This window comes from Phlebotomus papatasi, chromosome 2 (genome assembly GCF_024763615.1).
Source record: "Phlebotomus papatasi isolate M1 chromosome 2, Ppap_2.1, whole genome shotgun sequence".
NCBI classification, from domain to species: Eukaryota; Metazoa; Arthropoda; class Insecta; order Diptera; family Psychodidae; genus Phlebotomus; species Phlebotomus papatasi.
The window spans coordinates 2984128-3004629 of record NC_077223.1 but is presented as its reverse complement, the minus strand read 5'-3'; the positions used below and the strand labels follow the sequence as shown (position 1 = coordinate 3004629).

At 33.2% G+C, this 20502-nt stretch overlaps 1 protein-coding gene across 22 annotated transcripts in view; it reads left to right on the top strand.

Annotated features, from left to right (window-relative positions):
• Nucleotides 1-379: 379 nt before the first annotated feature.
• The window catches only part of LOC129802161 (hemicentin-2), a 150630-nt gene continuing 130507 nt past the window's right edge, over nt 380-20502 (top strand). For 8 of the 22 annotated variants that reach the window (XR_008751775.1, XM_055847768.1, XM_055847770.1 and 5 more), the window contains exon 1: nt 442-766. The gene's annotated coding sequence lies outside the window, so the exon portion shown is untranslated. Of the gene's footprint in view, nt 767-20502 lie in introns of all 22 variants that reach the window. The other 14 variants (XM_055847773.1, XM_055847771.1, XM_055847772.1 and 11 more) reach the window with 9 other exon arrangements.

The following is a 20502-nucleotide window of genomic DNA, read 5'->3' as shown; positions in this document are numbered from 1 at the left end:
TCTTCTAATCCCATGTAAAATATTCTAGCTGCTGAATTTAAAATACAATTTTGAGTGTAGGAATGAAGTCAGTGTAAGCGCATTTTAATTGACGTCATAAATTAACGACATGGAGAGAAGGTATATCGTGTCGCATCAACTATAAGAGATCCCCTCTTGAACCACCGCGGAAGATCCTCGACCTTCAGTCACCGTGTCGAAGGGGCTCAAAGGGGGAAAAAATGTGTGGGAATCACCCACTTTCTGCAGCCCCGAAGCCAGAGTATCTCTCGTGCCCATCGAGCTGGAACTCCCTGACCAGTAGTGCGTGTCTTTCGCGCCTTCCGAGCCACCATCTGGTGTGCGGTAGAGTTTTGTGTGAGAGATTGGGAGAGTGAGCAAGAGATCGGTGGGAACCTTGCGCAAAAGATACCACCGAGAGTTGCCTCCGGAAGCCTGACACGAACAGCATTTCAGTTCACGCGCGACCGTCCATCGTATCGGACAGAGTTTTCCGTGCACGGGAATAAGTCGGTGAGAAGATAGAGGCTTGAAGTTCAAAATTGCATCAGCTGCTGAAGATTCTGCTCCACGGGAGGACGACAGGTGGTGAGAAATGTAGATGCTGAGTGATCTGACAAGGTCCAGTGCAGTGTTTTTTTGCTGGCCAGAAAAAGGGTGCAATATTTTGTCGTGTTGGATTACAGAGAGCAACATTCAGATCATCTCTGGATTAAGCTCCAAACCAGTGAAAGAGCTTATAGTGACCGGATTTTAATTGAATGTGGTAAAGTGAAGCTTACTATTATACCAGCCTTTTTTTTTTTAAAAAAAAACCCTGTCGTGAGAGTCAATGGTTTTTCTGGGCACACCACCAGATAACCTTCCATGGGGGTTGGGAATTTTAATTTACTGTGTGGACACCAAAGTTTGGGATTAATGAAGACACGATAGCGCGTTTTTGTGTCGTGTTACATGAAAATTTCCTGAAAAGAGCTTATGATGATTTGGGTTTCCCAGAGAGGACGTTAACCCATTCAGACCTATTTTATCAATGGATATCAATCCCGTAATTCTATTTCTGTCTCTATTTGTAAGTTTGTATTTTTTTTCCTTCTGATTCAGTTTATTTCCGGAATTATCGGAATTTCTTTGAAAAATTATAATATTTTCTTACTTATTTACACTATCTTGTTTTTATTTTTCAACCCTTCCTCTCTTTTACCTCAAACGTATTTTTCCACTTTCCTCTGAGAAATATTATATTTATTTATTTTTTCGGAAATTCATTTTTGTGTCTCCTCCGTGCAGATTTGGTTTGCTGTCGTGTTTTTCGCGTGAAGAATTCTCCTTTTTTTTGCGATTCTGCAAACATTTCGCACTTTTGACTTGAATGTTTTTTTTCTGACAAATTCCGGAAGGTTTTTTCTCTTTTTATACGGAAGTTCGCTGAGTGCATCTCTTCTAAGATTTAGTGTTTATCGCATTATTCGTGCTGAAGATTACCTTTCCTTTCGATTTTGCAACCCTTGCCCACTTATGTTTTCAATTTTTTTTATGATTTTCCGGAAAATTTTCTTTCACTTTTGTCCTTGATGTATGTTTTTTTTTCAGACAAATTCCGAAAGTTTTTTTTCTTTTTATTCGAAAGTTCGCTGAGTGCATCTCTTCTAAGATTCAGTGTTTATCGCATTATTCGTGCTGAAGAATACCTTTCCGTTCGATTTTCCACCCTTACTCACTTCTGTTTTCAATTTTTTTTGTTACAATTTTCCGGAAATTTTCTTTCACTATCAGAGGGCGGGGATTACGTTGAACGTGGTTGCCCAATTTTAAGGATTTTTCATACAAATTGCAGAAGTGCCAAGAATTAATCAGAAGGAAGTGTCGGAAGTGGTGTAGACATTTTTTCTCATAATATCTACCCCTTGATTACTATTCGGAAATTCGGAAAATTCAATCTGTGCTTTGCAAAAGTGTAATTTTTTGAGTTTCCTATTTCAAAAGACTTATTTTTTGTTTTACACCTATGCAGTTTTCATTATTAAATTTTTCCTGGTTATTTTCGGAATATTTTACGTTCGATTTCAATTTGGAAATTTCCGTTTTGTGTTCTATTTTTTTAGAATTTGTATCTTATTTTCTGCTCTGTCTCGTGTAGAGAAACAGTTTTTAGTTTAATTTCTTAACCTCAATTTATTTGTTCTCAAACGCTTTTCCGGATGATTTTCGGAAAAACTCTTGTGCCTTTTTATCTTGTCGTACTTTTTGTGTGATTGTATTTCTACAAGTACAAGTCGTAACTAGATAATTGATTAAAAGTGAGAACATAATTATAGAAATGAAACTTAAAATACGGATTGTTTTTCCGGAATGCCTTTTCCGGAATGCTTTTTCGGAAAACGATTATTTAAAAAGCCGAAACTCCTTAAAGCTTTCGCTTTCGGAATTTTCTGTAAAGAAAACATCAAAAAGACAAAATATCAGTAAGTCCTAATGGGTTAAATCTGAACTAATCCCCAAGGCAACGTCATAGGTAATATTTGGTTGTGTCACTTGTGAACCGAGAAGATACCTCAATGTGATTATAAGTGAGTGCTCCAGACTGTTTGTACAATCTAGATGACCACAATTTTCTATCTTCGAAATGGTCCGTCGTCTAGGGGTGATGATGTCCCCATATAACTCCTCCTCAATGTACCAAGGATGTCCGTTTATTCCTTCCTCAGCTACCATATGAATTTCCGTAGAATCTGCAAGTGTGTCAGTAAAATTTTCCCATCCCCTAAAAATCAGCAATCGAATGGTTGAGTTGCAAAACGGTTATAGGATGTTGGCAAAACGTTGAAGAGGATTTGTGTTTATTTTTCTGTCTCCTCTTCCGATTCGATTTTCCTTGGGCATTTGATATGCTGATAGGAGCACTTGTGCGGTTATTAGGGAGACCCCACAGATTATTCCTCTATTTCCATACCTGGACTTTACGAGTGTCTAATAGTGTCAGAAATAGTGCTAAATCTACGGAATTTTGCGAACTGTGGAAAGTGTTTGGCTTTGTGTTTCCATGAATATGCTAATGGTAAACAACTTCAAGTGATACGAAAGTGTCTGGAATTGCGGTCAATTTGAACTAAATTTAGAAATTGGAAACTTAAACAACTACCAAGGGGTTTTAAATTGGGTATGACAATTTTGACTAGTTCGATTCGGATAATTACCTAAATCTCACTTGATCTAAATCAAAATTTTAGTGTGAAAGTGCCATAGAAGTATCACAAAGAAGTGGTATGGATATTATTCTAATAATCCCCGACGGTAAATGACTGAAAATTCATTATCAACTTGTCGTATCGTCTGAGACATGTCTTATAAACATTTACTGATCAATTTTCAATTTTGATTGGGAAAAATTATCTCAAAACCTCTGGCTCACCTTCAGGGCCAGAAAAATTTCACGAAATCGAAATTTAGATTTCCTTCTGTCTGATGCATAAGTCTATTCCACTATTTCAGTCTCGAAATTTTACTGAACTAAATTTAATTTCGTGCGATGTTAAAAAGAAGAAGTACAGAATAGTTTGAGGCAGTAGGATAGACATACAAAAAGGTATTAAAAAAAAGGACGTAAATTTTGACTTTATTAAATTTTACTAATCTAAAAGGTGCGACGGAGCCATTAAGCCTCAGGCGCAGCTTTTAAATCAGGAAAATTTCATGAAATCGAAATTCATATCCTCTTCTGTCTCAAAATTTAACATAAGTCTATCAAACTCCTTCACACTCTTCTTCTTCCCTTAAACATCACACCAAATTCAATTTGGTTTAATTTAATTTTAATTGGGAAAGAGTTACATGCACATATGTCAAATGTTTCAGTGAGAAACGGACGTGAATTTTGATTTCACGAAATTTTCCTGAACTAAAAGGTGTGACTATGCTATTAAGGTTTTGTTTGAAGTTAAATTTGGTAAAAAAAATCAAATTTTATCAATACAGTTTTTACAAAAATTTAGAATTTTGTGCCCTGGATACAGCTTTTCGATTAGACAAATTTCATTAAAATGGAAATGCACATTCCTGTTGTTCTCAAATGCTTTACATACCTCTATCCTTGTCTTTTCTACTCAAATCAAAATTGAACTAAGTTGAATGTGTCACGACTGACTTTTAAGAGAAAAAGAAGAATTTGAATGAGTGGCACAAACAGTCATTGCAAAATATTTGAGAAAGTAAGCAATGCGAATTTTGATTTCATGAAATTTTCATGATCATGTTTATGAAGTCTCTGACCAAAGCTAAATACAGAGGTCTAATTTCACTTGCAATCATTTTAGATAAAAATTATCAAACTGAACTAAATTTAATATTCTCGGATATTGAATTAAAGTAAAGTACTCTCCCTTCGAACGTTCATGCCTTCGAATAATGTGAATTTTCTTTCATTTCCCTAAAAGACTTACACAATTCTATGAAATATTAGTTAGCTTATTATCAATTATTGATAATTATTTGATAATCATGTGTAAGCCAAGGTACGAACGTTCGGAGGAAGAGTACCTTCCCCTACTAAAAATTGGAAATTATTTATGTTTCTATATATTTTGAAAACGATAAATCTGTTTTTATTTATACATATTTACATATTGCCATTATGCATACAGATATATGCTTTCAGAAAATAATTCTTTTATAAATGAATCAATTAAAATAAATAAAAATAATTAAAAAAATCAAACATTGCACTCAATTTGGAAATAAAGATACATTCATGAATTGTATTTTTCTATAAATGAATTGCAAATATTTTTCGTTTAATTAATTTCAATAGACTAAATATAATATGCATATAATATTGCGAATATTAAAATTAGAAATGGTGCAAAATTAATTGAAAAGGAAGTTCCGCTTAAAAAATTCATGAATATGGCTATTTTGTTATTTTTAGTAACTGTGATTTGAAACATTAATTAGCATAAAATTTAATTAAAAAATTAACAGGGGAAGGGTTTCAAGCTTCGTACACTGTGGATTCGAACACTTTATATTTTTAATATTTCTTTAATGAATCTGATTTATCTGTGGCAATATATTTCAATAGCCAATTTTAAGTCTGGCATTTACTGAAAAAAATGAAGTCAGATTCATTAAAGAAACATAGAAAAATATGTAATGTTCGAAGCTAGAGTATGTGCCAAGTCTGAAAACTTTCTCTTAGTATAGGGGAAAGTACTCTCCCTTTGAACGTTCATGCCTTCGAATAATGTGAATTTTCTTTTAGTTTTCCTAAGAGACTTACATAATTCTATTAAATAATATTTGGTTTATCATCATTTGTTGATAATTGCGTGATAATTTAGTGTAAATCTCTTACGAAAAATATAAAAAAAAATCGAAGGTATGAACGTTCGAAGGGAGAGTACTTTCCTCTACTTAATCTTTAGTTTCATTTTTTAATATAATTTATTTATTAATTCTGAGCCAATCTGAGCTGATTCTCTTCATATTTACTTCATTCAAATTTAATAAATAAGTGAATCTGATCAATCGAAAATAATAAAAAGTAAAAACCCTAATCTTCGCTTAAACAAATCCTTTATAAGGGAAGAGAACCTTGGATCGGAATGTTAAGAGATATGCTCCATATTTAGTTGAAAATACTATCCTCAAGACACTATTTGGTATTTTTATGTATGCAAATTGGTATATTAGTGATTCTTTTAACTATATCTGCGCATTTGAATTTTTAATTTTTACAATAAATTAATAAAAAATATGTGTAATTGCAAACTTGCACTCTGTACCTCGGATCGTTACGAATTTAATCTCGTTTTTCACGGAAATTAGTTTTATAAATTAAATCTGAGCTTAATGCAGTGCATTCTTATAAGAGTTAAACGCTAAAAAGTAGCTAATAATTTTTAAAAATTTATTTGACTTGGACAAAAATGCGGTATTAACCTGACGATCCGAGGAACACTGCTGATCGCTGGTGCTCTTCCCTTAATAGGAATTATCGTCTAAGTTGTTTATAAAGAAAACTTATTTGTTCTTCCACGATATTTAATACAAAGTTCCTTAGATTTTTTAATTCTAAATTATAAAATAAACTAAAATTTTTATTATGTATTGTTTTTACTGTTCAAATTTAACTTTTACTGACAGAATTAAAAAAAAATCAATGTCAAACTCTTCGATTTGCAAAGATCTTGATAACTAAAAACTTCGTTTAGTAGTTTGTGGCATAATTTCAAAGGAATAACAACTATACGTGGAAAAAATAATTCGTCTAATTCGTAAAATTGTTCGTAAACATTTGTGAATTCCTACTGAAGACTTACATACTCATAAATCATATAATACACTAAAAGATTCGAAAAAGTGTGTACATTTTAGAAGCATTGTTCGTAACAAGAGCATGACGTTTCCTATGTTTCCCATACACTGGTAAAAATAAAAAGGTCAAATTGATCCTTTTCGAAAGGATGGATCAAATTTGAACCTTTGAAAGGATCATTAATGTAGCTTGAAATTTTGTATGCAAATTGATCACGTTAGATTATGTTTTATCTCGAACTTATTACTGATACCATATTTCTCTCATCTAAGTGAACACCAAAGATAACTTTATCACTGTTTTTGTTCGTTTATTCCAGAGGTAAATAAGTGTCAAAACAGGGACACTTTCAAAGCATCTACTTTGATCCTTTCATTTTTATCAGTTGGATCAATTTGACCCTTTTATTTTTACCAGTGTATGTTTCTAGCGCGCTGAAAAAAACTTTCGAGTTAATTAGCTGTTTTCTGTCATTGTAGAATGAATTAGAAAATAATACTAATACAAAATAAAAGCCAATTTAATAACGAAAAGGCAACCTAAAACCCCAAATTAGCAACCTACGTAGTTTTGGAGATATCTCGTGAAATGTGTACGAAAACAGGAAAAAAAATTACATTAAAAGTGGTTTCATTTTTCAGAGCTAATGTCACCCCCCTGGTTCATAACATGATTACTTAACAAACATTTTGTATTCCCTTACAAACATTAATTATTTACAGACATTAACATTTAATGTCTGATAAAACCTTGCGAAAAATGACAAATTTTTACTAACATTTACGGACAAGTTTTTGAAGAAGAACAAAAAATGCTCATTAAGTCATCATGTAACGAACAAAGTTTGTGAAAAAGTACAAATTGTTGCGAACTATTTTGTAGGTTATACGATTTACTAGAATTTCGTTAGTCCCTAGTCGAAAATCCACAAACATTTAGAAACAATTTTGCGAGACATTTTTTTTTGTGTAGAGATTTTATGAACTAAATTTAAAATTTAATTTTTTTTTCAAATCAAAATCAAGCTTTCTAAAAATTTGGTGTCAGTCTTGATCCTGGCTTAAAACGGCTTAAAATTCTTCTTCCTGGCTTAAAATTAATTCATAATCTAATGCCCTAGATACACTTACGACTTAGCTGAGGGACCGCTTAACGTAATTATAATCAAAATAATTATCATAACGCTTTTGCTAGTGCAAAATTGATAGAAATTTAGTCAAATTATTTTTTTTAATACTATTACGCTAAGCCATCTCTTGGCTTAAGTCGTAAGTGCGTCTAAGACATTATATTCGTTGAAACACTTATTGAAATAAATGTTAAGAATACTTTCACAATGATTTACAAAATAACAAGGGCGAAGTTGAGATTTATCAAAGCATGATTACAGATTTGAAGAAAAAAGTCAAGCGTTTGCTCAATCAGGGAAAATTGATTTTTAAAAAAATTTTTGAAAAATAAATTTTGAAATATTATATCTCGTGATCGGCTCAATGAATTTGAAATCTTGAGTGTATTTTGAAACGGTCTCAGGTTAGGTAATTATTGTTGATTTCTTGAATTAGTATATCAGTACCATTATCAGAAAAGTTATGGTGTGCGTCTGCTGGACAGGTGATCCAGTTTAGTCGCCTTGTTCTTTTCAAAATTCGGGTTTATGATAAAGGCAAAAACTAAAAAAACCATAATTCGACTTCTGGAATGCCAAAAGTGAAACCACGAGAAAATATCTCAAATTGCTCTACTCTTTCGTGCACAAGAGATATACATTGTTGGTGAATAAAGTCAGGTGAGATTGTATAAAAGGCTTCATTTTTGCACAACACCCCACGCAAAATGGAATTGAATTTCTCACCTGGGTAAAAAATTCTAAATAGAACCCGTTTTTTTTATGTACAGCACTTATTCACTCGCACTTTGGAATCACTCCAGTGTTTTTGAGAGCTGACTGAACAAAAGATATGAAAAAGCCCCAACGGAAAAATATGTTGAAGGGGTGAATGGTGCGGGCAGATGACAGAAAAGTGTTCTTCTCCACAAAAGAGACAGACTTTAGGGGTGAGAAAGTGCAGACAACATTGAAATTGACAACATATTTTTGACAACAGTGACACCCCATAAATCATGCCAAACCCATCCTCAAGCGTCTTCTGCCACAAAAGCTCTCCCTGGCAGATGAGCTTTGTACACAATTTGTTCATATGCTTTTTCCACCCTCTGATGAATTTTCCCAGGTCCTTTTTTTTTCCTCAACAACAAACACGTCGCACACAGTGCGTGTCTCATTTTTCTTCCACGAAACACCCATTTGCACATTGTTACACTTTTGGTGTAATTCGCCGTACCTTTCAGTTTCTGTCCGAGGCAGAAAAAAAGCTCTGGTCGGTAGGCAAAAGTCCACCCAACTCATTTATATTTGCCATGAACTCTCAACCCAGGGCACGTTCAAGAATCTGGCTTTTTTCCCGGAACTGCACGAGGAGACTTTTTCCTCAACAACTCTTGATTAGAAGTTGAGATCTCGTTTAATTAAATATTTGGAGAAAGTATACTAAAAGCTTTCTAAGTTAGGCGGTATTCATATGGAATTGCAAATTTAATCCCACAAAATATTTTGGGCAAATCGCAACCCTGAATTGCTAGGTTCTTAAATCGGTCAAAGGCTGAACGAATCAGGGAACGCGATTGGATTAAAATATTTGAAGTAATTAACCCATTCAGTCAATGTACCAGAAATACTTGAGATGGAATCTTCATTTGTATTTTGGAATTATTTCCTTATAGATTAATAGATGATTTTTTTTGAAAAGAAAAAATATTATCTATTATTGGGGCGCGGGGAGCCGCTCTCAAACACGCGTCTTAACGGCCACCGAATTTAAATTCTGTACATTAATTCAATACAAACTCTATTGATCCATTCCCGACAGCAATTTGAGTATCAATTGCTCAGGAATAAATCATCTAAAATCACTCAATTTGCGTATGCTGTGTAATATCGTGGTAAGGAATGGGTCAAATGTTCAATTAGCTTTGGTTCCAAATGGACTGAGGTTGATCATTTAGTCTTTAGCAGGAAAGGATTATGCCCTAGACAGATTTACGGTTTAAGTCGAAAGGCGGCCTAGTGAGTAACTGATGGAAATGTAGTCTTATCATTATTTTGATCATAAAAACGTTAAGCCGTCTCTCGGCTTAAACCATAGACCTGTCCAGAACATTCGGTAAAGACGAGAAGGACCTGGAATGTATGATCCTAAGTTCTCAGTCTTAGCTTGAGATAGGCTTTAACCCTTTAAGGACGAATAGGGCACCAGTGTCCCAAACATAAAAATTGATTTTTCATACTATTTACAGGACAAAATAACTTTGTATAGCCAAAAAATTGTTTTTGTTTTTGCGACACCGGTGTCCCACTCATTCTTAAAGGGTTAACTGTCAAATGTTTCACACCAAATATTCACGAGCATCAACCTGAGCATATGCGATCCCCTCTTTCATCAGATTTAATTTGTTTTAAGAAATATTTCAGAAATATGATACACAATTCTAAATAAGCCCCGCCCATAAATTTTCTACCTCGCTCTCCTTAGGAATCCTGGAATAGGAATCCTTAGGAATAGGTGTCCTGCTCCGCTTAGGGCGGAGCAGGACACATTTTATAAAACGTTATTCGTCAGGGGAGTTTCACTATATTACTCTCTTCCTGGCTTGTCGAACATAAATTTGTCAAGAAACTTATGGTCGACACTGTGTGCGCTAGGAATATCTAAGATATTTTTTGAGGAATTGCAGGGTAAAATGGGGTAATGTGGAATCATGTCTTTTTTGGCATTTTGGGATTTTCCCTCTGTTTCACATGATCAAAGAGAAAAAGAAGACAACGAGGAAGTATAAGACTTTACATTCGAGAGTACTTCTTCGTTGTTTTTTTTTTTTCCTTTTACCATCGAAAAATGTCAGGAAATCTCAAAGTTCCAAATTCGACATCCTTCCAAATCACTCCATCTTACCCTAAGTAGGTAAATAATACATTCCTCGTTATTAATAAAAAAATCAACTCTATATCAAATTTCCTCTGTGTCCCCTATACCTGAAGTAACGTAGAAAAAAAAAAACAGCTAGACAATTGAGATGATTTTCTATGCCAAAAGAGGGTGGGAAAAGTCATTAAACTCCCGCGAGACGTGATTGACATTGTGACCTCTTCCCACATCATAACTCTGCACAGAAAAACCATCAGCTTTTTCCCATCAACACAGCATTTTCCACCGTACTATCTTTTCATAATAATTTTTCCAAGTGATTCTCGCTTAGAAGTGTATATGCGCTGATTTATAAACCTCTTTGTACTTTACTAGAATAATTAATACCTCATATATAAAATATTACGATAATGTAAGTCATCAACATTCATTTTATATTTTCCATTGGTATTTTTTTTTCAAAAAAAAAAGCATTTCCCTCACATTCAGTTGGTAATTGATAATATTTTCAGTGTCTGCAGAAATGTAAAACCTACATTTACCATTGCAATGAAAATTAATTTAAATTTTTAATAGAATGTCGCGTTAAAAAATGCGTGAGCAATGCTATGAGCTTTTGGATGAATTATATTTCCACGGCTAAAAAAGCTCTCAATGGTCAATAATTTCTTTGATTTATTTTCATCCAGACAGCAAAAAAAGACAAATCATAAAAATGTAAAATGCATAACATTCTGTTGACACTGATAGAGGGGTGTTGAGCTACCCTATAGAGGAAGGAGTGAAGTGGCAATTTAAATACCTCCATTAGTGCAATTTGTCATTAAAATATATATCTGTACTTAGCAATTTATGGCATTCCATCAAGCCATCGTCCATTTTTTCCCAGTAATATCTGTATTTAATGTATATTTGTATTTGAAGAGGAAAACAAGATTTTTATTTACTCTTGCAAATACATTTTTCCCAAAAAAAAACGCTTTTCACCCCCCGTGGGAGAAATTGTGAAATTGCGATGGATGTGAATTTTCTTTCGCTTGGTTGACGCATTTGAAAATATTTTCATGTTTAAATTTCCTATTTTATTGTCAGAAAAAGAAGAAAGAAGCATACAGTTTGGGGCCTCGGGGAACAACTCAAGGGGATGTGGATGAAAATCAACAAAAATTACCAAAACGATTTTCAAGTGAGGCAGAAGAAAATGTTAGGTTGATTCATGAAAAAGTTTCTTTTTTTTCTTTTTCGATTGAATCCTCAATATCCTGGCATTTGTGTGGCACTTTTTTTTATCAACAAAAGTATCCACTTTTCCTTTGAAAACGCTTTTCTGATTTATTTAATATATACATTGAAAAGTTCAAAACGTCGATCTTGCTCTGAGGGAAGTTTTACTTTTAAGTATTCATAGAGGAATTTTTCAAAAATGCCAAGGAAATTGTGAGAAAGCTTTAAGGCATTTTTCCAAAAAAAAAATGAATTAATAGCAATTAATAAGACAATTAAATGGACAGATAAACTTAGATCAGTTTATTGTAGATGAGATTCTTAACGAAAGAAAACTCGGATTGCATGCAAAATCGATTTGGAACTTAAAATGAGAGATACTATATAGCAATTTGGAATCAAATTTATGAAAATTTGCAAACTTTTTATTTAAAATAAAATATTTAGGATATAAGTGAACTGATAGAAAAATGATAGTCAAATATAGACCAGAATCTCCTCTATAATTTTGCCCCAAACCTTTATCTTATCGGTTGCTCGGTAGCCGAGGTAATTCAATTTTACTGCTCGAACGGTAAGAGATATCAAGTTCCGGTCTTCGGTGACCCCCAATAAAAAAAAACGATATCTCTAAACGTTTTTCTTTTGAAACACAGGTTTTTACTTCAGCGCGCACTTTGTCCATGTGATGAACTACGACAAAATCGAAGAATGATTGAATTTTGTAAGAATTTTCTCTGAAACCTTTGAAATAACATATGGGGAAGCGGGACACCTTTGAAATTAAATAAAATTGAGCCTTATCGTGATATAATTTAGCTGCACATACAGATTGAGAAGACAAATTACATTTTGATATGGCTCAGTTCAACTTAAAAATAGGAGAAAACTCCCAATTTCAAAGGTGCCCCATTTCTCCCTAGTCTAGTAAAAGCGGCCACATCAGCACCTGCGTATAGTAGGGTGCGGTAATTGGGTCGCTTTCCGATGAGTGCTACTTTAACGCTTGTTTTTGCACTGATGAAATTCTCTTTTACTTCTTCGAAATCCATAGAATTATTCACTGTTTCATTCAGAAACATAATATAAAAAACAATTATGAAAAATATTAAAGAAAATTTATAAATAATGATAATACTGAAATGAGTTAGCGTTTACTAAGTGGATCGCCTGGACGCTAATTGGCTCAAATGGTCTTTTAATTGCATCGAATTTTTTTTCGAAATACGAAAATGAAATAGGAGCAAGTGGGAAACATTTACATTGAGGCATCTTCGAAAGTGGTTTTTTCTCTTATTTTCAAATGTGGTTTAGTACCACAAATCAATAACACAGCGCCCGCTCTCCTTTCTACACTCTTATTCGGACCGGAGTTATTCGGATGACATATTAATAATTTCATTTAAAATTAAATTCATAGTGGAAATGAATTTATCTGTGAAGTTTTTGTTTAATAATCCATTCTCTAATTAAGAATTCTCTGGTAATGTCCTTTTAATAAGTTTTTTTTTTAAATTTATATTCTAGTAGAATGAAAACATTAAAAAGATAATCTTGAATTATAGCATTTATTTTCTACACGTTGAACAAATTAAAAAAATCAAATAAGAAAACGGTTGTGAAAGAAAAAGTCCCATTTCAAAGATACCCCAATTGAAACGTACTTGAAACGAACATTTAAACTGACGAGCAAGCCGACGAGATACATAAAATTGAGCAATTTCATGAAAAGTACTAAGTGTGCCAAATTCCGGCCAGCTTGCAATTTCGGCCACCTTTTTTGTTCCTCGAATTTCCATGAATTTTTAGTTGTTACATACTCTAGAGATTATACAATGCAAAAGAATAACAAAAAATGTAGCTTCGACAAACGAGATGACGTGAAAAAGGCATTAGAAGAATTCCCGAAGGGCAAGGAACTATGAGAATGAAGGTGGCCGAAATAGGGCACCAAAGCTATGTCTACATTTTTATTCATTTTAAAATGTATTAAGAATGATTTTAGAGTAAATAAAAGCGATAAACTGTCTACAAGGTTCTAAGCAACACTTCTTAAGTAGAAGGAATAAAAAAAATCAATTTGCATTAAAGATATTACATATCAAATTTGAGACTTTGGCGCTTGCATGCAACTATGCCGAAATTTGGCGCACTTACCCTATTTTAATGAAACTGAAATTCAAACGTTCTGTCATCCTGAACTACACAAAAATTCACTTTTTGCAGCAAACGTTTACATACTGTTGTTGACATTGTTGATTATTGAAGTGACAAAAACATTGAAATTCGAAATGGCAGAACAAACAGCGAAGGTATCTCACAGGATAAATTACTCTAAAATTTGTCTGAAGTCGAAAGTTAAACCGAAGAGTTCCACGAAAATGAAAGTTCATAAAATTCATGAAATGTTCGTTTACTTTAATGAAACTGAAGGTCAATCGTTGTGCTATTGACGTTGTTAACGATTGAAGTGTAAAGAATACCGAAAATTCAAAATAAAAGAACAGCCAGCGCTAAAGTGGTGAATATGTGAACCTACATTTTAGGCTTCCGGTAGATCTTCGAATGGATTTGGCTTGACTTTGGGGTGGCTTTGTCTCTTCGAAAGGTTATTACTGCACAGTTCGAACAGAAAATATGTTAGTCACTACATGCATGAAACGAGAAATAATATTCTCTTTTCTCAGACTTTCCAAACTGATCTTCGAATGCCTTTTCTTTTGGCGAAGCTTTGATTAAAAGAGCACGGATTTTAGTTTCATCACTCAATCTTTTGCAATTCAAAATTTCAAATTTCTAACGGTTTTTAACTCAACCGATCATAATCTCTTAAATAGAATGACAGATCAAATTATTTAAAATGAAATAAAAAGAAAAAAGGCGCACAATCGATAATGTAGACTGCTAGTTTTCTGGTACAAGTGTTCCAGGATCAACCCCTCTTTGAGTACCTGGAATTTTCGTTTTCTACGTCATGTCCTGCAGAACTGATAGATTTTTTTTAATAATTGCAGTTTACGAATTTGATCAAAAGTAAAAATAAACCAATTAAAAATTATTTTATTTTGCTTTCACATTGGATTTTTTCTTGGAAATTTCCCTTTTGTAGCCTGGAAATGTTGAGTGTGAAATTAATATTTTTTCCAGGAAGAGATAGTATGATTTTTCGTCGAAATCAAATATATGCTTTGAGAACGTAACAGATAATTTTATTCTTTGAAAGATTTATTTATATTTTTTTCAGAGAGTGTATTTCTTTTGTCCGGAAAAATTAATTCCATGAGAAATTGATCGAATTACGTTTGCAAGAAGATTCCTAAAAAGCTTTTCTTCTTCGTAAATTGTGCTCGAAAGAAGAGTAACGCCTTTCGTGTGTTGACTTACGTTCAGGAGCAGCTAAAAAAAAGTCGTTGGAATTGTCTGAAAGCCCTGGAGGATCTGAGAGAGAAAAAGCTCAGAGACATTTTCACGGGTGTTTTGTAACACTTTTTCTGGGTACTTGCCATCGTGCCGTTGGGAAAATTGTTGCGTGGGGTTAATTCAAATTGATTTCTTCACACTCCCCCATGGTTCTTTTGAAGAAAATTGAAAGTGAGAGAATCGTAGAAGAGAAAATTTGAAAATTCATCTAAATGACGAAGATCACGATGGGTGTATTACATTGAATTTATTCATCATCTAAAAATATCTCAAATACTGACAATTTTCATGTCTCCACGCATTCTCTCTTGAGCTCACGAGTGATGGGAAAACTCTTCATGTGAAGGCTGTCAAGTGGTTTTTTTATCGAACATGGGAAAATTGTTTAAAAACTTTGTGGAAAAACGATGAAAATTAATAGAGAATGGTAAGCCCCTTTTCCTGCAAAAAGTTCTGTGTTTGATTTTCTCTTCGCATTTCTCAAGAGTTCACAGCTACAAGGAGAGAATGTGCGGTATCTTTTTGCTTGTTTTACAATAAACCATAAAGTAAATTTAACCGACTCTTGGCAACCGGACAAACATTGAGGTATACTCTCGCATTCGGTGAAAATTTAACCCACAGACACAGAAAACAAGAGGCACAATTTTCACATAGGAACATCTACTCAACCTTCCAGATCTCAGTTCTATTTTCAAGATGATAAAATAGGGACAATTGCCATATGATTTTCACAGGAAAATCGTCTTAAGGATTTTCTTCTACTTCCCATTTAGATGTCTTCTATGGAAAATTTATGGTAATTCTCGTGACATTTCTCACTCACCCCAAAAACCATCTTCTCTTTTCCTTGCTATCAAATTGATTTACAAAGTCAGTGTATGAGACATTTCTCTTTTGCTGAATTTATCAAGGATTTTCAATTAAGACACCACTAAGTGCATTTAACTTTCTCGTGTAAATTTCGTGTCTCTCCATTTAAATATTTTCATCACACTTTTCCAACCCCAATCTCCCAAGCGACACCTCCCATCTTCAAATCACATCGTGTTCGTGTGAAGAATTCATCTGCATATAATTTCCTCAGAGAACATTGCAGGTGACGAATGGACAAGAAGGTAGAGTCACGGAGCTTTTAGCATTCAGTTGCACTATTTCTTCCTTCCCTAATTACAAACTCCATAGGGCTAAGGTGCCCCCTTGTTACCATCTGCTATCAGCCATCAGGGTTATGGCTATTAGCTGTTTCTTAAATTTAGAAATTATTTTACAACCCAATGACCTTCAACCATTCTTTTAAAAGTCAATTAAAGGTCAATTGTTAAATATTTTATTTAGAAAGAGAAGTTTCATTTAGAGAAGTTTTATTTATTTTCAAAGATCTTTGCGCTGAAATTCCGGGATCTTGGATTTTCAGGATTTCACCACATTCGTGATTTTGACTCATTCGTACTTTTGGTCTTCACGATTTTGGCTTTTTCGGAATCTTACCTTTTGGAATTTTGACTTTCGGGATTTTGACCGAATTTGGTATTTATGATTTCATTGTCATCAACCAATACTCAGGAGGAATAACCCACCTTACCTTGCGGAAATCGCCGTTTTAGCATTGCTGAACTTCTCGAGTACTAAAGTTATACAATAAAATTTCACGGGGGGATATCAATCCGAATAAAAAGTGAGCCTGTTCTTACTTTATCTTGTAACTTTTCTATCCCGTTTCAAACAAATTGCCCAAAATTCTTGTATTATTTAGACGAATATTATAAATTAGAGGAAAGTGCCCATGCTTATGCTTCATACGACCCCAAGCTTCGTAATCCCTAAATTTTTCCCATGATTCGCAATAAATATGGCTTATCGCACCCAAATTTTAAAAACTAGAGGACAGCGCTGAATTTTTAAAATATATTGCGGATGCATATTTATTTAGAAACATAAGAAAAATTTAGTCATTATGAAGCTTGGGGTCTTACGAAGTATGGGCACTTTCCCCTATACATTTTTAAATAACTTTTAATGCGTATACCTTCGTAAAAAAAAAACAATTTTAGAATGATGAGTCAATTCTCTTTATTGTTTTTATTGAGTTTTTTCGCTTTATTGAAAACGCAATTCGCACATCACTGAAATGACTCCTGGTAGCCCTGACTTACTTCAATAGCATACATTATTTTGACCTGCGATAATGACGTCAAAACGGATCAAAACTATAACGTCAATTTTGCGTCAGTATAGAAAGTAAGTTTCCAATTGCAATTAACACTTCGTATGTCTCGATGGTCTGCCATCGCTATTATATTTTTCTTGAAGCGCATTCCATGTTTAAATTAAAATAAATATCTTTGAAAATCTACATCATCTTCAGTTATATTTTTAAAATTATGTAAACATATGAAAGCGTGGAGATTTTCAGAAACAATTTTGTAAATATTTGAGAGAAATTCAATTTTTTCACATTTTAATAATAATAATTAAAAATGGGTTTCTTTTGAAAACAAAGCTGCTTTAAACGAGTTATTTATTATTAAAAATTCCGACGGGAAGTAACATCAACGTATTCTTATTAATAAATGATATTCAAGGAAATTATTGGAAAGTAATTATTTTAATGGTAAATTTTGTGAGATACATATTAATATTATATATTCTAGTAATTATATTAAGGTAAAGTGCCCTCGAGTCGACCGGTAGTGAATATTTGAATGTTTTAATGGTGAATTTCTATAAAATTAGCACGGATTCGTACTTACTTATGGAATAATTGATCTATTAATGTTAGATCATACGCCAAATATTAGTGCAAATATAAATAAATTGAATAAATAACTCTACCGTTAGAATTGAGGAACCGGTCGACTTGAGGGCACTTTACCTTACTTACCACGCCATCAGTTAATAAGGACTTTTAGTAATAATTACGTCATTGCAACGTGAAATTTATTAAAAAGAAGCCCAATTTCAAAGCTGCCGCAATTCAATAGTGCCCCACTTCCCCCTATAGAAAACTAATTAAATTTTACGGAATATTTGAAATTGAACTGGTCAATCAATTTCTATTTAAAATTTATTTTATTCTATTGATTAATTTGTACCTAATTTCAAAACAGGAAGTGAACCAGAAATGCATTAAAAGCTTTTCAAATAGTTTGAAATTTGGTAAATATAGTGTAAATAAAAATGCGCATCTGCTCAAAGTCGAATTAATTTAGAAGTTTCTTTTATTTATTTATAATTTTATTTAATTTGCAGTTAATTTTATATGAACTTTTAGCGTGTAGTTTCATATATCATCCATACATAAATATTGATACTCAATTCACTGAAAAATAAAATTTGCTTATATTTGTTTTTTAGCAATTTGATTAAACATTGTATCGTTTTGCTTATATACAGAGACAGGATTTGTCGAAACTGTTCTTAATCCTTATCAAATATTTGCTTTCAGTATTTGTCGTCCTATTCAAAATTCTGTTATGTTGATATTGTGCATTTGTGGGGAAAACGACTGATAAATTAATAAATAAATACAATATCTATCAGTCCTGTAATTATCTGTATGTAATGTTTACTAAGAGGTGTGCTCTGGACTTGTTAATCTGAGAGTTAAGGAAGGGCCAATAAGCGGTTCCCCTCATGGCGAAAAGTGGGGAAAACTATCAATCAGAGTATTTTATTTTTTTTATGGCAAGTAAAGCTTTTTTTTAAACTTTTCCAACCAAAACATGTGATAAATATTTAGAATGAATAAACAAATGCATTCTAAAAGTATCAATTGGGGTCATTTCGTCTCTACAGCACACTTAGCGGTGCAAGAGGTGAACTTTCAAACCCTGTAGGATAGCGAAAAAAAATCCCAATGAGAACAAGAAAAAAGCTCTCATGAACGTGACCGTGAAACTTTTCTCATTTGTGTGTTTGATTAAAAAAAAAAAAGATCTGGATAAAATTCCAACGAAAGAATTCTTTCAGGCAAATTCAGAATAATTTTCCAGCGGACTAACCAGAAAAAATAACCATATTTTGCATGCAAAACATGAGGAGAAACAATGTGAAAATTCGTGAGATTAATTAACATTTTTTTCCTCCTTTAATACGATCTAGATGGTATTTTTTTCTTCTTAAATTTTGGTTGTGGCTTTGGGTGCTTTTGATAAGAACACCAAACTTCCTATGAAACAAGAGAGAATCACAATCCACTCTGAATTTAATTCCATTTCATATATTTTTACACAAAACAACTCTTTTATTCACGCCAAAGAAGATAAATTTTGACGAGGATTCTCCCCATAAACTCAATTAAACAACTTTGTCATGCAATCCCCTGAGAGAAAATGACGGAAAAAAGAAAAGCTTTCTCCCCACAAAAGCTCCATTTCTCCTCTACAACAAAAATTTCTGACTTAAAAACAACTTGTGTGGATTTTCAAGAATAAACAGCCACTTTTAATTCGCACAATAAGTGAGAAAATTGAAAAACAATGCATAATGAAAACTGTTGGGCGGAAAAGTCAACAAATAACAGTAAAATGGTGTAAGTGGCATTTGGGAAAAATTGGGTGTGTTTGACTGTCTGGTAAAATTCTCTGTTTGAGATTTTAAATCACATTCTCAATAATCTAAACATTATACAGTCTCAAAGATATGATTTTGACTATGCTTTCAGCAAGATAATTAATTTGTGGCAAGGTCTTTTTCCCGAAGAAAATTGCGTCATCACGCGAAATAAATTATTCAATATGATTTTTCGCATAAAAGAATGGAATATTATTGCTCAAGCTCATAAGAAAAGCACAATACATAATCTATCGGTGTTGAATTACTTATAAGCATACGTTGAAATACTTCATCGAATGCTTTTATGGCGTAAACTTTTGGCCTTATCGGTTTGATGAAATGTCTCATCGGAGAATTACAGAAACATATCTTTTAACTTTCTCATTTATTTTTGCTGAATTTAATACTGTCTTTGATGGTTAACATTTTTCACTAAACGTAGATTTGCTGTGAGAAGCGAACCCAGGACCTCTGTATCACGAAACTAGTGCTTAGCCCGTTTAATAACTGATTAAATCAATTTTCGATCTCTGGTTGAGTGAAAAATTGCACAATCCTCCAAGCACTAAGCGAGAAATTGCACACTTTAGCGATACCTAAACGGAAATTGCACGCTCTTACGATCTCTAAACGAGAAATCGCATGCTTTAGCCATGCCTAAAGGAGAAATCGCACGATCTAACTACCTTTGAGCGAGAAATCGCACGTTCTTGCAATTTTTATATGAAAAACAGCACGCTCTTACGATCTCTAAATGAGAAATCACACACTCTTGCGGTCTCTAATGGTGTCTACGCACAAGAAACAATTTTCGTCACAAGGATAGGGAAAATTTTCCTTAAAAGGCATTTTTTTAAAAAATTGTTCCAAGTGTGTGGAGGCCTTAACAGAGAAATTACTCGCTCTTGCGATCTCTACGCGAAAAAGCGCATAGTCTTACAATCTGTAAGGAAGAGATCGCATGCTTTAGACATGCCTAAAGGAGAAATCGCACGATCTTAC